General features: G+C 44.8%; 1 protein-coding gene across 1 annotated transcript in view; it reads right to left on the reverse strand.

The window, feature by feature from the left end:
- Positions 1-12,173, reverse strand: part of CCDC68 (coiled-coil domain containing 68) — a 57,431-nt gene extending 45,258 nt beyond the window's left edge. The window contains exon 1 of the mRNA XM_068993948.1: positions 12,143-12,173. The gene's annotated coding sequence lies outside the window, so the exon portion shown is untranslated. The remainder of the gene's footprint in view (positions 1-12,142) is intronic.
- Between the last annotated feature and the right edge of the window lie 1,507 nt (positions 12,174-13,680).

Raw genomic sequence — 13,680 nt, forward strand, 5'->3', positions numbered from 1 at the left:
TCTGTGCCTCAGTTTCTCTATCAGTAAAATTCAGATAATATTATAATTAATGATTAATGACAGTATAAATAATGAATAACATGGGGTTGTTTGTGAGTTAACATTTGTCAAGCAGGGATAATGGTGCTTGCTGTTCAGTCGCTCAGTCATGTCCGAGTCTTTGGGACCTCATGGACTGTAGCACCCCAGGCTTCCCTGTCCTTCACCATCTCCCAGTGTTTGCTCAAATTCATGTCCATTGAGTTGGTGATGCCATCCAACCATCTCATCCTCTGTCACCCCCTTCTCCTGCCCTCAATCTCTCCCATCATCAGGCTCTTTGCAACAGGTGGCCAAAGTATTGGAGCTTCAGCTTCAGCATCAGTCCTTCCAGTGAATATTCAGGACTGATAGCGCCTAGCACATAAAAAAATGACTTGTACATGTTTGTCAAATAAGTAAATAAAATAAAGCCATTTTCCACAATTACTGCTGACAAGTATTCTGAGTGGTAGAAAAGAAGCCAGTAATACTTTAAACAGTTTGCAGATCGAGCTGGGCTGTAGAGCAAAATCTGCTTTGGGCAATTTGCAAAGACCAGCAAATCCATAGTATTGATTCTTTCTTGATAACGCATCAATGATTTGTCAGTATCCCCAGCTGATTATGCTAACATACAATGAATAGTTTACTATTTACAAAGCAATTCACACACATTTTTTGAATTATAATCTATGTGACAAACCAACACATCACTGGGTGCCCAGGATTATGTAACTAAACCTACTTCTCTGATTAATGACATACAAATGGCTCAGCTATTATACAATAAGCACATATAAGGCACTATGTGGGCTGAATTCTGTCCTCCCTTCCATTTATATGTTGAAGCCATGATACCCAGTACTTCAGAATGTGACCTTACTTGGAAATAGAATCCCTGCAAACCTGAATCTTCCTGGTGGGGCTAGCGATAAAGAATCCACCTGCCAACACAGGAAATCCAACATGTGTGGGTTCGATCCCTGGGTTGGTTAGATCCTCTGGAGGAGGAAATGGCAACCCGCTCCAATATTCTTGCCTGGAAAATTCCATGGACAGAAGAGCCTGGTGGGCTACAGTCCATGGGGTCGAAAAAGAGTCGGACACAAATGAGCACTCACCACTTTGCAAACATACTTAGGTGCTCTGTGATGACCTAAAGGGGTGGGATGGTGGAAGAGGAGAGAGGCTCATGAGGGAGGGGATATATGTGTAATTATGGCTGATTCGAGCTCTTGTATGGCAGAAACAAACACAACACAGTAAAAAATAAATTAGACAAATAAATAAAAGAACAACAAAAGAAAGATAAGGTCATAGTAGAATGAAAGTGAAAGTTGCTCAGTCGTGTCCAACTCTTTGCGACCCAGTGGACTATATAGTCCATGGAATTTTCCAGGCAAGAATACTGGAGTGGGTAGCCTTTCCCTTCTCCAGGGGACCTTCTGAACCCAGGGATTGAACCCAGGTCTCCCACATTGCAGGCGGATTCTTTACCAGCTGAGCCAGTGGACCCCTAATCCAATCTGACGTCTTCATAAATGGGGGAAATTGGGACCCAAATGCACACAAGGAAAAGTCCATGTTCAGCTGAAGGCAGAGACCAAGGTGATGTTTCGACATGACAAGGAATACCAAAAATTGCCAGAAAACCACCAGAAGCTGGAGGTGAAGCAGGGCACAGATTCTTCTTTACGATTTTCAGAAGGAAACAACCCTGCCAACACCTTGATCTTTGATCTTGAACTTCCAGCCTCTGGAACTGAAAGACGAGAAAGTACTATGTTTAAGCCACTCTGTGGTACTGTATTTTAGCAACCTTAGAAAATGAGTACAGGAACTATCTACAGACTAGAGATTTTAACAAAAGAGTGTCCTTCCTTTATTTACCCCTTGGTTCATTCATTCGTGTATTAAATATTTATTGAATACAGCTGTTTTAGAAATTTGTAACTGCAGAACCAAGTTCAAGACCCCGCTTTCATGGAACTCTCAGTACAGAAGGGGAGACAGACATGAAACAAAACGGCTACACAGAGAACATAATCAGAGGTGGTTTCATGAAGAAGAGAAGAACAGGGTAAAAGGATGAAAAGCAGTGTTGCTTTGGATGGGTAGAGAGAGACAGCCAACCTGAAGAGGTGGCATTTAAGCAAAAGACTTGAATAAAGGAGGTGCAGCCATGTGGCCATCTGGAAGAAGAGGATTCCAGGCTAACGGCGAGCAAGATAGCAGGCTGGAACTTGCATGAAGTCCTTTTCTAAGAACAAGGTACAAAGGGTCGCCTACCATTTTTTTTTTCTTTTCTTTTTCTTTAAATGGGTAGGAAAAAAATTTTTTTTAATAGACTGAAATATAAGCCTTTCAATTTGCCTCTTGAGAAACCTATATGCAGGTCAGGAAGCAACAGTTAGAACTGGACATGGAACAACAGACTGGTTCCAAATAGAAAAAGGCTGTATATTGTCACCCTGCTTATTTAACTTATACGCAGAGTACATCATGAGAAACGCTGGGCTGGAAGAACAAGCTGGGATCAAGATTGCCGGGAGAAATATCAGTCACCTCAGATATGCAGATGACACCACCCTTATGGCAGAAAGTGAAGAGGAACTCAAAAGCCTCTTGATGAAAGTGAAAGAGGAGAGTGAAAAAGTTGGCTTAAAGCTCAACATTCAGAAAACAAAGATCATGGCATCTGGTCCCATCACTTCATGGGAAATGGATGGGGAAACAGTGGAAACAGTGTCAGACTTTATTTTTGGGGGCTCCAAAATCACTGCAGACGGTGATTGCAGCCGTGAAATTAAAAGACGCTTACTCCATGGAAGGAAACTTATGACCAACCTAGATAGCATGTTGAAAAGCAGAGATATTACTTTGCCAACAAAGGTCCGTCTAGTCAAGGCTATGGTTTTTCCAGTGGTCATGTATGGATGTGAGAGTTGGACTGTGAAGAAAGCTGAGCGCAGAAGAATTGATGCTTTTGAACTGTGGTGTTGGAGAAGACTCTTGAGAGTCCCTTGGACTGCAAGGAGATCCAACCAGTCCATCCTAAAGGAGATCAGTCCTGGGTGTTCATTGTAAGGACTGATGCTGAAGCTGAAACTCCAGTACTTTGGCCACGTCATGTGAAGAGTTGACTCATTGGAAAAGACTGATGCTGGGAGGCATTGGGGGCAGGAGGAGAAGGGGACAACAGAGGATGGGATGGCTGGATGGCATCACCAATTCGATGGACATGAGTTTGAGTGAACTCCGGGAGTTGGTGATGGACAGGGAGGCCTGGCATGCTGCGATTCATGGGGTGGCAAAGTCAGACACGACTGAGCGATTGAACTGAACTGAACTGAAGGAGTCTTCTTCTTAGGCCACTTTAAACAGGTCTTATCGTGCCCAGTCATGTCCAGCTCTTTGCATCCCCATGAAATGTAGCTCGCCAGGCTCTCCTGTCTACGGGATTCCCCAGCCAAGAATACTGGCGTGGGTTGCCATGCTGCCCTCTAGGGGAACTTCCTAACCCCGGGATCGAACCCGTGTCTCCCACACTGAAAGCTGATTCTTTACCTGCTGAGCCCTCTGGGAAGCCCTAGACTATTGTAAACAGTGCTGCAGGGAACACTGGGGTGCATGGACGGGAGAGGAGTTTGGGGGAGAATGGATACAGGTGTGCGTGTGGCTGAGTCGCTCTGCTGTGCACACCATTGTTAGTTGGCTATACTCCAACATAAAATCAAATGTGAAAAGCAAACAAAAGCAGGTCTAGCCCTGGCTGGTGAGGCTCCCTGAGCATGACGGCAGGGACAAGTGACGTCTGGGGTGCTGTCAGCTGCCACAGGGCATATGCAACTGAGTGTAGGCCCCCCGGTGGAAGGGGCACTTGGGTAAGAGCAGCTGACCACACCGTGGCATTCTCGACTCACTTCCGTGAGTGCTGATACCCGCAGCAGCACAGCGGGTGCCCAGCTTGACTCTCCCTCCCAGGTGTGTGGGGTCACCGTCTGCAGGAGCCTCTGCAGCGAAGACCTCTTCCTTCCTCATCACTCCCCGGTGCCGGAGCGCGTGTACAACTCCTAGATTCCATCAGCTGAGTGCTTCCGCCCAGAAAGGTCATCAGAGGATTGGCCCTCCGGCTTGTTGTGCTGAAGGCAGTGAAAATCCCCTTCTTGATCTGGAGGAGAGGGACTCTAGCACAGAGCAGTGCTTTAGATCCAGCAGCAGGTACACTCAGTATCTAGCACCCAAGGGCAATGCCCAGAGGACTGAGTCCCCGCCCGTTACTGATCTTGGCCAGGGTACCAGCACTGGACTCTCCCATTTCCATATCTAGCTTTCCCATCAATTCTGGGTGCCGAGTTTATTTCCAGTAAACTCCTTTCCTGCAGCTTCCCAAGTGGCTCAGTGGTAAAGAATCCACCTGCCAATATAGGAGACACGGGTTCGATCCCTGGGTGGGGAAGATCCCCTGGAGAAGGGAATCGCTACCCACTCCAGTATTCTTGCCTGGAGAATCCCATGGACAGAGGAGCCTGGGGGGCTGCAGTCCATGGGGTCACAAAGAGTAGGACACGACTGAGTAACTGAGCACGCCCATGCACAAACTCCTTTCCTACCTAGGTGAGCCAGACTCAGTGCTTAGGAAGCGAGAGCCCTGCTCTGGCACACTGTCTGAGTTTTCAGCTTCTCAGTTCTGAGCTAACGATATAGACAATTGTCTCATCATTCTGAGTCACTATGATAGAGAGCTTAGATATTAGAAGCTGAGAGAGTTAAGTTACAATAAGACGCTACAAAGATAATGAGGTTATATGAGGGGTAAAGTAAAGCTAACGGGTCTCCAGACCCTTGAAGAGACTGGCCGTGTCCCGAATGCTGAATAGCACACCTGTTCTGCAGCGACATTACACGGCACAATGGTGACATCCAGTGTCAGCTGGCTAAACTTCAGGTGACCGTGCAGTTTACCTGAAAATGACGCGCAGAGCATCAAAAGACATGCGTGTCAGCACTGAGTCCAATGCTGTTTGCAAGCAATCATCTAAGATTCTCAAAGTAGAATTAATTTCTATTCATTTCTAAATGCTACTCATTTGTAAACACATGTGTTCATATCATAGCCAGTGCTATAGAAAGCTCTTAGATATGTAACACAGGCGAATTCATTCAGGGGGATAAAAGGATTGAAATACTAGTCCAAACACGATAGAAAATACATACTATAGACAGAGCACTGTGCCATTTGCCAAGGAATTATTTCCCATGTGTTGTCAAAATTAATCATCAAAACACAGCGTGCAATAATTGTGACCTCTGTACTTGTATCTATCTACATGTATGTATAAGGCAGCCAGGTCACAGAGAAGCGATATGTTTTTCAAAATCATAAGTTAATCTCATCACCTGAACCCAGAAAGTTATTTTTTTCAATTCTTTATCACCATTTATTTAAATTATTCTTTTTTACACATGGAATTACACTTTTATCTTTGTCAAAAATCAAGTGGTTTGGAAATCTTCAATTGATTGTGTGTTTGGAGAACATTTCTGGATTCTCTTCTAATCTATCTCGATGTCTGTTCATTTTGTTAAATTTAATTTTGATTTTATATTGGAGTATAGTTGATTGGCAATGGTTGTGCTCACTTCAGGTGTACAGCACAATTATTCACTGACACACATAAATGGATCTATTCCTTTTGAGTGTTTTCCCATATAGTTTATGACAGTACTGAGTAGAGCTCCTTGTATTGTACAGTAGGTCTCTGTTGATAATCTGTTTTATGTATAGTAAGTAGTGTGTATCTGTTAATCCCAAACCCCTGCTTGGAAAAGTTTTAATCTCCCTTAGGCTTTAGCTTCCTCAACTGAAAAACCCAAATGAAGCTGTTAACTTCCTCACAGAGTTGCTGCTAAGTCGCTCAGTCATGTCCGACTCTTTGCAACCCGTTGGACTGTAGCCCACCAGGCTCCTCTGTCCATGGGATTTCCCAGGCAAGAACACTGTAGTGGGTTGCCATTCCCTTCTCCAGGGGATATTCCCGACCCCTGCATCTCCTCCTGTTGTCTCCTGCATTGCAGGCGGGTTCCTTATTGCTGGAGCCATTGAGTTAAATGATGATTAAATAGGATAATGCAGAAAAAGTGCTTAATGTGGTATCTGACTATAATCCACATTCAGAGAATATTAAATACTTGTGTTTAGGCTCACAGTTTATAATGAACATTTGCTTAAAGAGCATCATTTGAAAGTATCAAGGCCTAAACCCAGTTGTCCCCTTTCTATTCCCACGCCCCCAGCCCCATCAGTCAGTTACACCTGCTGCTCTGACCTTCTCGGCTATTTTAAAGCCACTTACGACTCATCAGTGAAAGAATATGAAAAGAACTAGTTGTCACTGATATTTATCTCAGTCATTGGCAACATTGATAAGAAAGGTGCCTTTTTGGAAAATTTCTTCTGTGGCTTCCTGAAATATTTCAAGAATAAAAGGCTCAGGGATTTACAAAACAGCTATAGCTTCCCAAGCTGGTCTTGGGATATCTGAGCTTCAACATCATCTACATCATTTTAAAAATTATCCAGCGAAGGAGGGGAAACAGACAATCCCACTTGTGGGGAGGATGGGGAGAAGCAGCAACTCCTGGGTGCTGCTGGTGAGAAAACCAAACTCACAGCCACACGAGACATCAACACTTAGGCAGCTTCCTATAAAGTTAGGCATGGACTGTACAACCCAGCAGTCCCTCTCCTAGGGGATTCTGTATGTCCATAAAACACATTTATAGTGGCCAAAGTCTGGAAAAAATTCAAATATTCATCAACAGGTGAATCCTATTCATCAATACAAAAGAATGATGAACTGATATGATGTGAAGAGCTGACTCATTGGAAAAGACCCTGATGCTGGGAAAGATTGAAGACGGGGGAGAAAGGGCAACAGAGGATGAGATGGTTGGATGGCAACACCGACTCAACAGACATGAGTTTGAGCAAGCTGTGGGAGATGGTGAAGGACAGGGAAGCCTGGTGTGCTGCAGTCCATGGGGGTCGCAAAGAGTTGGATACAAGTGAGCGACTGAACAACGCTGATACAATATAGATGAATCTCAGGTGCATTACGCTGACTGAAAACAGCCAGATCCCAAAGGCTACATATTCCATAGTTCCATTTATATGATATTCTAGAAAATTTGAAACTATAGGGTCAGAAAACTGAACTGGGATTGACTACAAAAGAGACACTTGGGACTATTTTAGGGGACTATGGCTGGATGGCATCACTGACTCAATGGACTCGTGAGTCTGAGCGAACTCCGGGAGTTGGTGATGGACAGGCCTGGCGTGCTGCGATTCATGGGGTCGCAAAGAGTCGGACACGACTGAGCGACTGAACTGAACTGAACTGAACTGAACTGAGGGAGTGATGATGAAACTGTTCTCTATCTTGATGGTGACGGTGGTTCCATGACTCAGAACTCTATACTAAAAAAGATGGATGGATATACTTTTATTTTCTAAATAGGAAGTAAACAGTACCCTAGTAAAAGCTAAGTACAGGGGAGATTTCAAAATACAATTAACTGCAAGCTACAATTAACTACATTTATTTCCTAATTCAAACTGTTGAGCCCTCCATTTTGTTGTAAATGACAAAAAAAAAAAAAAAAAGCAATAGGGTCAGAATTGTGTGAGTTGCTGACAGGCAGGTAAAGCTATTGCTCTTACAAGAATAGTCCATGGAGCCTGACATTCAATAAGGCGACAAAAGCAAGGAAAATCTTAAACATCTTATGAAAATTAATCATAATTATTACTTACTGAGGTGGAAAAGTAGGAAGAAATATATAAAAATATATAAGAAATATGCAAGAAAACTTGCAACAAGAAGATTTAAATCTAATTCTGAAATAGAATTTATTTCACCTACCCATTCTTTTTTTTTTTTGCAATTTTTTCTTAATTGGAGTACCGTTGCTTTCCAATGTTACAGCTATCTGTTTCAAACCTGCCAGTGTATAGACGTCAATCCCATTCTCCCAGTTCATCTCAGCCTCGCCTTCCCTTCATCCCACTGTCCACAGGTCAGTTCTCTACGTCTGCATCTCTGTTCCCACCCTATAAATAGGTTCATGTGTACCATTTTTCTAGATTTCACATGTATGTATTAATATACAATTATACTGTGTGTTTTTCCCTCTCTGACTTATTATGCTTCACTCGGTATGACAGACTCCAGGTCCACCAGTGTCTCTACGACTGACCGTCCTCTTTCTGATCATCTTCTGAATGCATGTTTCCCTTCTTCACAGTAGAACATAAGCACATGGACGACTGGGGCAGTGACGGCAAAGTCTGTGAAGGTTGCCCACCCCCGAGGCAGTGGGGACCCTGTGCCCCCTGCCCCCCTCTCCCTCCCCCTGCAGCCCCGTACCAGGAAGAGGTCAGACTGATTTCAGCATCCTACCCAAACCCAGGGGATAACAGAAAGATACAAGGGCGAGAAGCACCTCCTGGTTCTGGATGAAACCAAGCTCCTTATATCAAAGCCCATAAACATGAGTGATGAGTGAGTGAATTCCCCAAAATAATTAGGACAAGCTTATAGCTCAATGCTGAGCAAGCCTTTTTCCTGTTGGTGAACAGACACGAGAGGGAGAACATGTCCACTTCGATTTCCAGAAAGTGAAAAAGATGAAGATAGATTCCTATAATTGGCATTTCACTCTCAGAGACATTTGAAATGAAATGACCGGTTTAAGACTAGAAAATGAAACTGTTCTGGAAATTTTTAAATCAATACCAAGTTAAAAAAAGACTTACCAACAGAGACTTATCAATTCATCCAACCACAGATCAGTAAAACAGCAGTGGTCTGAGCCAAGAGTTCTGGCAAGTTGTTTCGATAGTAGCAGACAAACTGAGCTCCAAAGGAACATACCCAGCTTTGGAAAACTGTACTATTCAACTTAGACTGCTTTAGTTTCAAACATGAAATTCTTTGCACTCCACATTGTCAATAAAATAGACTTTCAAGTTATCTGAATGCTTTTTTTCCCCATAGGAACTTGCAATTTCAGCAGTAACTTACAGGCATTCAGAGACAGTGTCTTCTCTTTAGCTGCACAGAATTGGCCAACATTTTATAGAAGAGTTTCCACTCAACTGGAGAAATCTCCCTAAGCGGATCTTTAAGCCTAAGTTGTCAAACGTAAACCACTAAAAATGCATTTGCCATAAGAATTGACACAAAACAGGGTGAATGCGGGTATAGAAGAAAACATCTCCCCTAAATGAACACCTAAGAAAGGTATATACCAAAATGCTTTTGTAGTGTTAGAGAGTTCTTTGTTCACAGAAAACATCACTATTTAATAGAAACCTGGAATAATTTATCATTTGGTCTAGCTCCTCTAAATGCCGCAGGGGAAAAAAAGAGTGGTATTTCTTCTGTTTTAGATTTTCAGAGTTCAAACTAGCGCCTGATTTGGTAAGTCAACATCAGTTGCATCAGTTTCACCCTTCAGCACAGTGATAGAAACGACAAAATAATAACATGAAAAGCATGCAAATTCAGATGCACTCCCTTCTACTTTTTGGCTTACGGCTACAGATGACTCTTGCTTTCTGTTAGGTATGCCACTAAAGTATGTTATTAAGAAGGGCTCATATTTTTAAGAGTAGTTCAGTTATCACTGTTGGATGAAACATGCATCAAAATTCTCCCATTTAAATGCATATTATTTGCGAAGAAAACACACAAAGGAGATGTGTGTGTGTGTGTTTAGACACTCAGTCGTGTCCAAATCTTTGCGGCCCCATGAACTGTAGCCCACTAGGCTCTTATGCCCATGGAATTTTTCAGGCAAGAATACTGGAGTGGGTTGCCACTCCCTCCTCCAGGGGACCTTCCCAAGAGTCTGTGATTTGAAACTAATCTAGTTTCGGTCAGTGTCAAAAAATGATAGATGATGACTGATATGGTTTCTGGTTATGGCCTCAGGGTGTTCTGGAGGATTCCAAAGCTGTATAAATTCCAGAGGACAGGAATGTGTCTCATTTACACGAACTTTTATCCCCCTGTGTCTCCAAGACAGACCATGGTGCCCTATACAATAAATGTTGGTTCAGTGGTTCAGTTAATATATGAACAGGCCTGAAAATCCCCAGATGCACCAAATATTTTCTAAAACTGAGCACACACACAAGCACATATTTTTGTTTTCCAAGCTCGTGACTGTTTCCATGTTTAGATGCTTAGTACAATGTAAATTCACTTAAACATGCTACTAAATTGATAGTAACATGTTGCCATTTTGAAATGCTTTTCCATCAATAAATGGCCATCTAATTTTAATGTAAAAATCTCAAAGATTCAAGCCCACTACTGTAAAAGACTTTGACATTCCTCCAAGGAACTTTCCAGGCAAGAATACTGGAGTGGGTAGCCATTCCCTTCTCCAGGAGAACAGAGAGATCTTCCCAACCCAGGGATCAAACTCTGATCTCCTGCATTACAAGCAGATTCTTTACCATCAAAGCCATCTGGGAAGCCCTCAGAAGTCTTAGTTGTTTCCTTTTTCAGTCATCATTCCAAACAAATAAATATATGCCTCATTTTTCAGTTTTGACCAAATCTAGCTTAGATTTTTCCAACTTCGTCCAGAATCTGGATTACAACTCGAGCCCACTTTCCAACACATTATAAATCACTACGCTAACAAATATATTAACATGCTTGCTAATATCTTCTGAAATCATAAATGTGAAAAATACCACTGAAATAGTTTTCAAACGCCTCTCTTTAGTTAGTGCAGGTTTGGTTACTAAATTTATTTAGCAAATTAAAAGGTGAAGACCTTGTGAAGCTTGGGAGGTCGCAGAAAGTGTAAGCCATTTTCATTCTTTCCGTAGTGAGTTGGGAAGTCCCTGCCTTAGGCACAAATTCCTCTGTGTCACGGACCTTCACACTCAAAGGGTCAGCGTAGGGTGGGAGGGAGGAGGACGGCCCAGCAGCAGGAAACAATCGCACCTGTTGTGTCTGCAGGAGTACCTGAGACTGCAGCTCAGATCACATTTCTGAAAAGCCAGATTTCTGCAGAGCTGAATATTTAATACCATCAGGTACATAAAAGGACACACAGTATCTCTCCCCAGTTGCAAGTGAGAAATAATTCCCTTTGAACACTTTATCTAGCCGATGTATAGCAATAAGAAAAAAAAGATTTTTATTTCTTAAAAATAAAACTAGAGTGAAAATGGCAGACTGTTTCAGGTACCTTTGGAACTAACTGCTTCTTTTATATATGTAAATGTATTTGCTCTCCAAGAAGGTTAAAAGTTCGCAGCCATGCCATTCATGCAATCTAAATCTCCCCTCTCACGGTCCCGCGCTATTCCTTCCCTAAGATGACACTGCCCCTTTGCACACCTGCCGGGGGGATAAGTAACTTTCAGCTCTAGAATCCCATGACAGCCGTAAACTGTCATCCAACAAGTCCCTCTACCTTCACTAGAAGCCAACAGAAGCCAGCAAGGATGACCGTCTGCGCTCTTAAGAATTCGGGGCACAGGGAACTGTCAAAGTCGTCCCGCGGGGGTCCATAGGTGACAACCAAGTTTTCCAGAAGGCTTTCTCCACCGCCTCTGAAGAGGGGGACCCCCCCCCCCGCCACCCAAGGGACTGCCTAAGAGCAACCTAAATAAACAATCGGGCGTGCGCAGGGCGAAGGAGGGAGTATCCTTTCTCAGGAAAGGCAACTCTGTTCCTCGTCGTTCAGTTACCAAGTCGTGTCAGACTCTCTGCGACCCCACGGACTGCAGCACGCCAGGCTTCCCGGTCCTTCACTATCTCCTCCGGGAGTGTGCCCAAGTTCGTGCCCACCGAGTGGGTGATGCCACCCTGGAGGCGCACAAACTTCTAGCCCAGGGAATCCGAGTCCAGAAGAACGGTTTACAGGGAGAATGCCGTCCTCACCCAGGACCTGTGTGCAGGGAAATGCCCTTGGTGCTACAGGCGGGACGAGGGGAGGGTGGAGGGGGCCCGCTCCAAGGGCGCCTGGACCCCCGCTCGCCCGGGAGACAGTGGGGTGACCCGGGCGAAGATCGCTGGGGCTCGCCTACCTTGGAGGGCGCTCAGCGAGCGCGGGGTCCGGGCGCCGCTCCTCCCCTGGCTCGGCACCTCGGGCGGGTAGGGCGGGTCGGCTCCGCAGGGCTCGGTGGCTCCACCTCCGCCCCAAGGAGCTCCGCCCCGCATGGCAGGGCGCGCCCGGGGCAGAGTCGGGCGCCGGAGCGGCTCCGGGGCGGGGCCTGGGCTTCCCAGCGCCCGGAATCGCGCGCCCGGCTCCAGGCGCCCCGGGGTGCCTTGTGTGCACCCCGACACTCAAGTCCCCAACCCTGCGCACCGCTCAGTAATTGGGTTATTCTGCCGGGGGCGAGGGGTGGATAGTTCCTGCTGTTTTTTTAAAAAAAGGTCCTGTTTAATCTCTAAGCTCATATACTTTTTGTTTTTTATACTTTGGCCACCTGATGCGAAGAACTGACTCCTTGGAAAAGACCCTTATGCTGGGAAAGATTGAAGGCCGGAGAAGACGGGGGACAACAGAGGATGAGATCGGTGGATTGCGTCACCGACTCAGTGGACATGAGTTTGAGCAAGCTCTGGGAGCTGGTGATGGACGGGGAAGCCTGGCGTGGTGCAGTCCATGGGGTCGCAGAGTCGGACACGACCGAGTGACTGAACTGAAGACGATTTTGGAGTAAATTTAGATTTACCAAATTTGGAGGAGGAAATGGCAACCACTCCAGTATTCTTGCCTGATTAGTCCCATGGACAGAGGAACCTGGCGGGCTACAGTCCATAAGGTCACAAAGAGTCAGACAGGACTGAGCAACTGACACACGTTAGATTTACGAAAAAGTTGCAGAGAGTACAAGATTCCCTAAACCTCCCTTGCGGTGTCCGCTAGCAGTCACGTCTTACATCACCATGGTACAGCTGCCAAAACTAAGATATGAACATTGATCCATCGCTATTAACTAAACTCGACCTAGTGTAGATTTCACTAGTTTTCTGCTGATCTTTTTTCTGCTGATCTAGTTTTCTTTCTGATCTTTCTGTTCCGGGATTGCCTTCAGGATTCCACACTCCATTTCAGTGTTGTATCTCTTTAATCTCCTCTTATCTGTGACAGTTTCTTGGTCTTCTCTGTTTTTTCTTAACTTTGACAGTCTCCAAAGATTTTGCTAAGCTGTTTTGTGGATATCTATCATTTGGTCTCATTTGATGCTTTTCTCATGATTAGGCTGTGGTCTGCTTGCAATGGGGGAGATCTCTGGGTCAGGAAGATCCCCAGGAGGCGGCCATGGCAACCCATTCCAGTATTCTTGCCTGGAGAATCCTATGGACAGAGGAGCCTGGCAGACTACAGTCCATGGGGTCACAAGGGGTCTGACAGGACTGAGTGACTAAACCCAGTACATGGATTTGAGAGAGGCGACCACACAGGCAAAGTGCCCTGTCTGGGGCTACATGATAGCAACAGGACTTATTACCGATGATGTTGACCTTCATCGCTTGGTTAGAGAGCTGTCTGCCCCGTTTCTCCCAGGCAGTTACTATTTCTCTTTCATACTCTTTTTTTGGGTGAAAGTCACTAAGT

Source organism: Capricornis sumatraensis, chromosome 21 (assembly GCF_032405125.1).
Source record: "Capricornis sumatraensis isolate serow.1 chromosome 21, serow.2, whole genome shotgun sequence".
In the NCBI taxonomy this organism is placed as follows: Eukaryota; Metazoa; Chordata; class Mammalia; order Artiodactyla; family Bovidae; genus Capricornis; species Capricornis sumatraensis.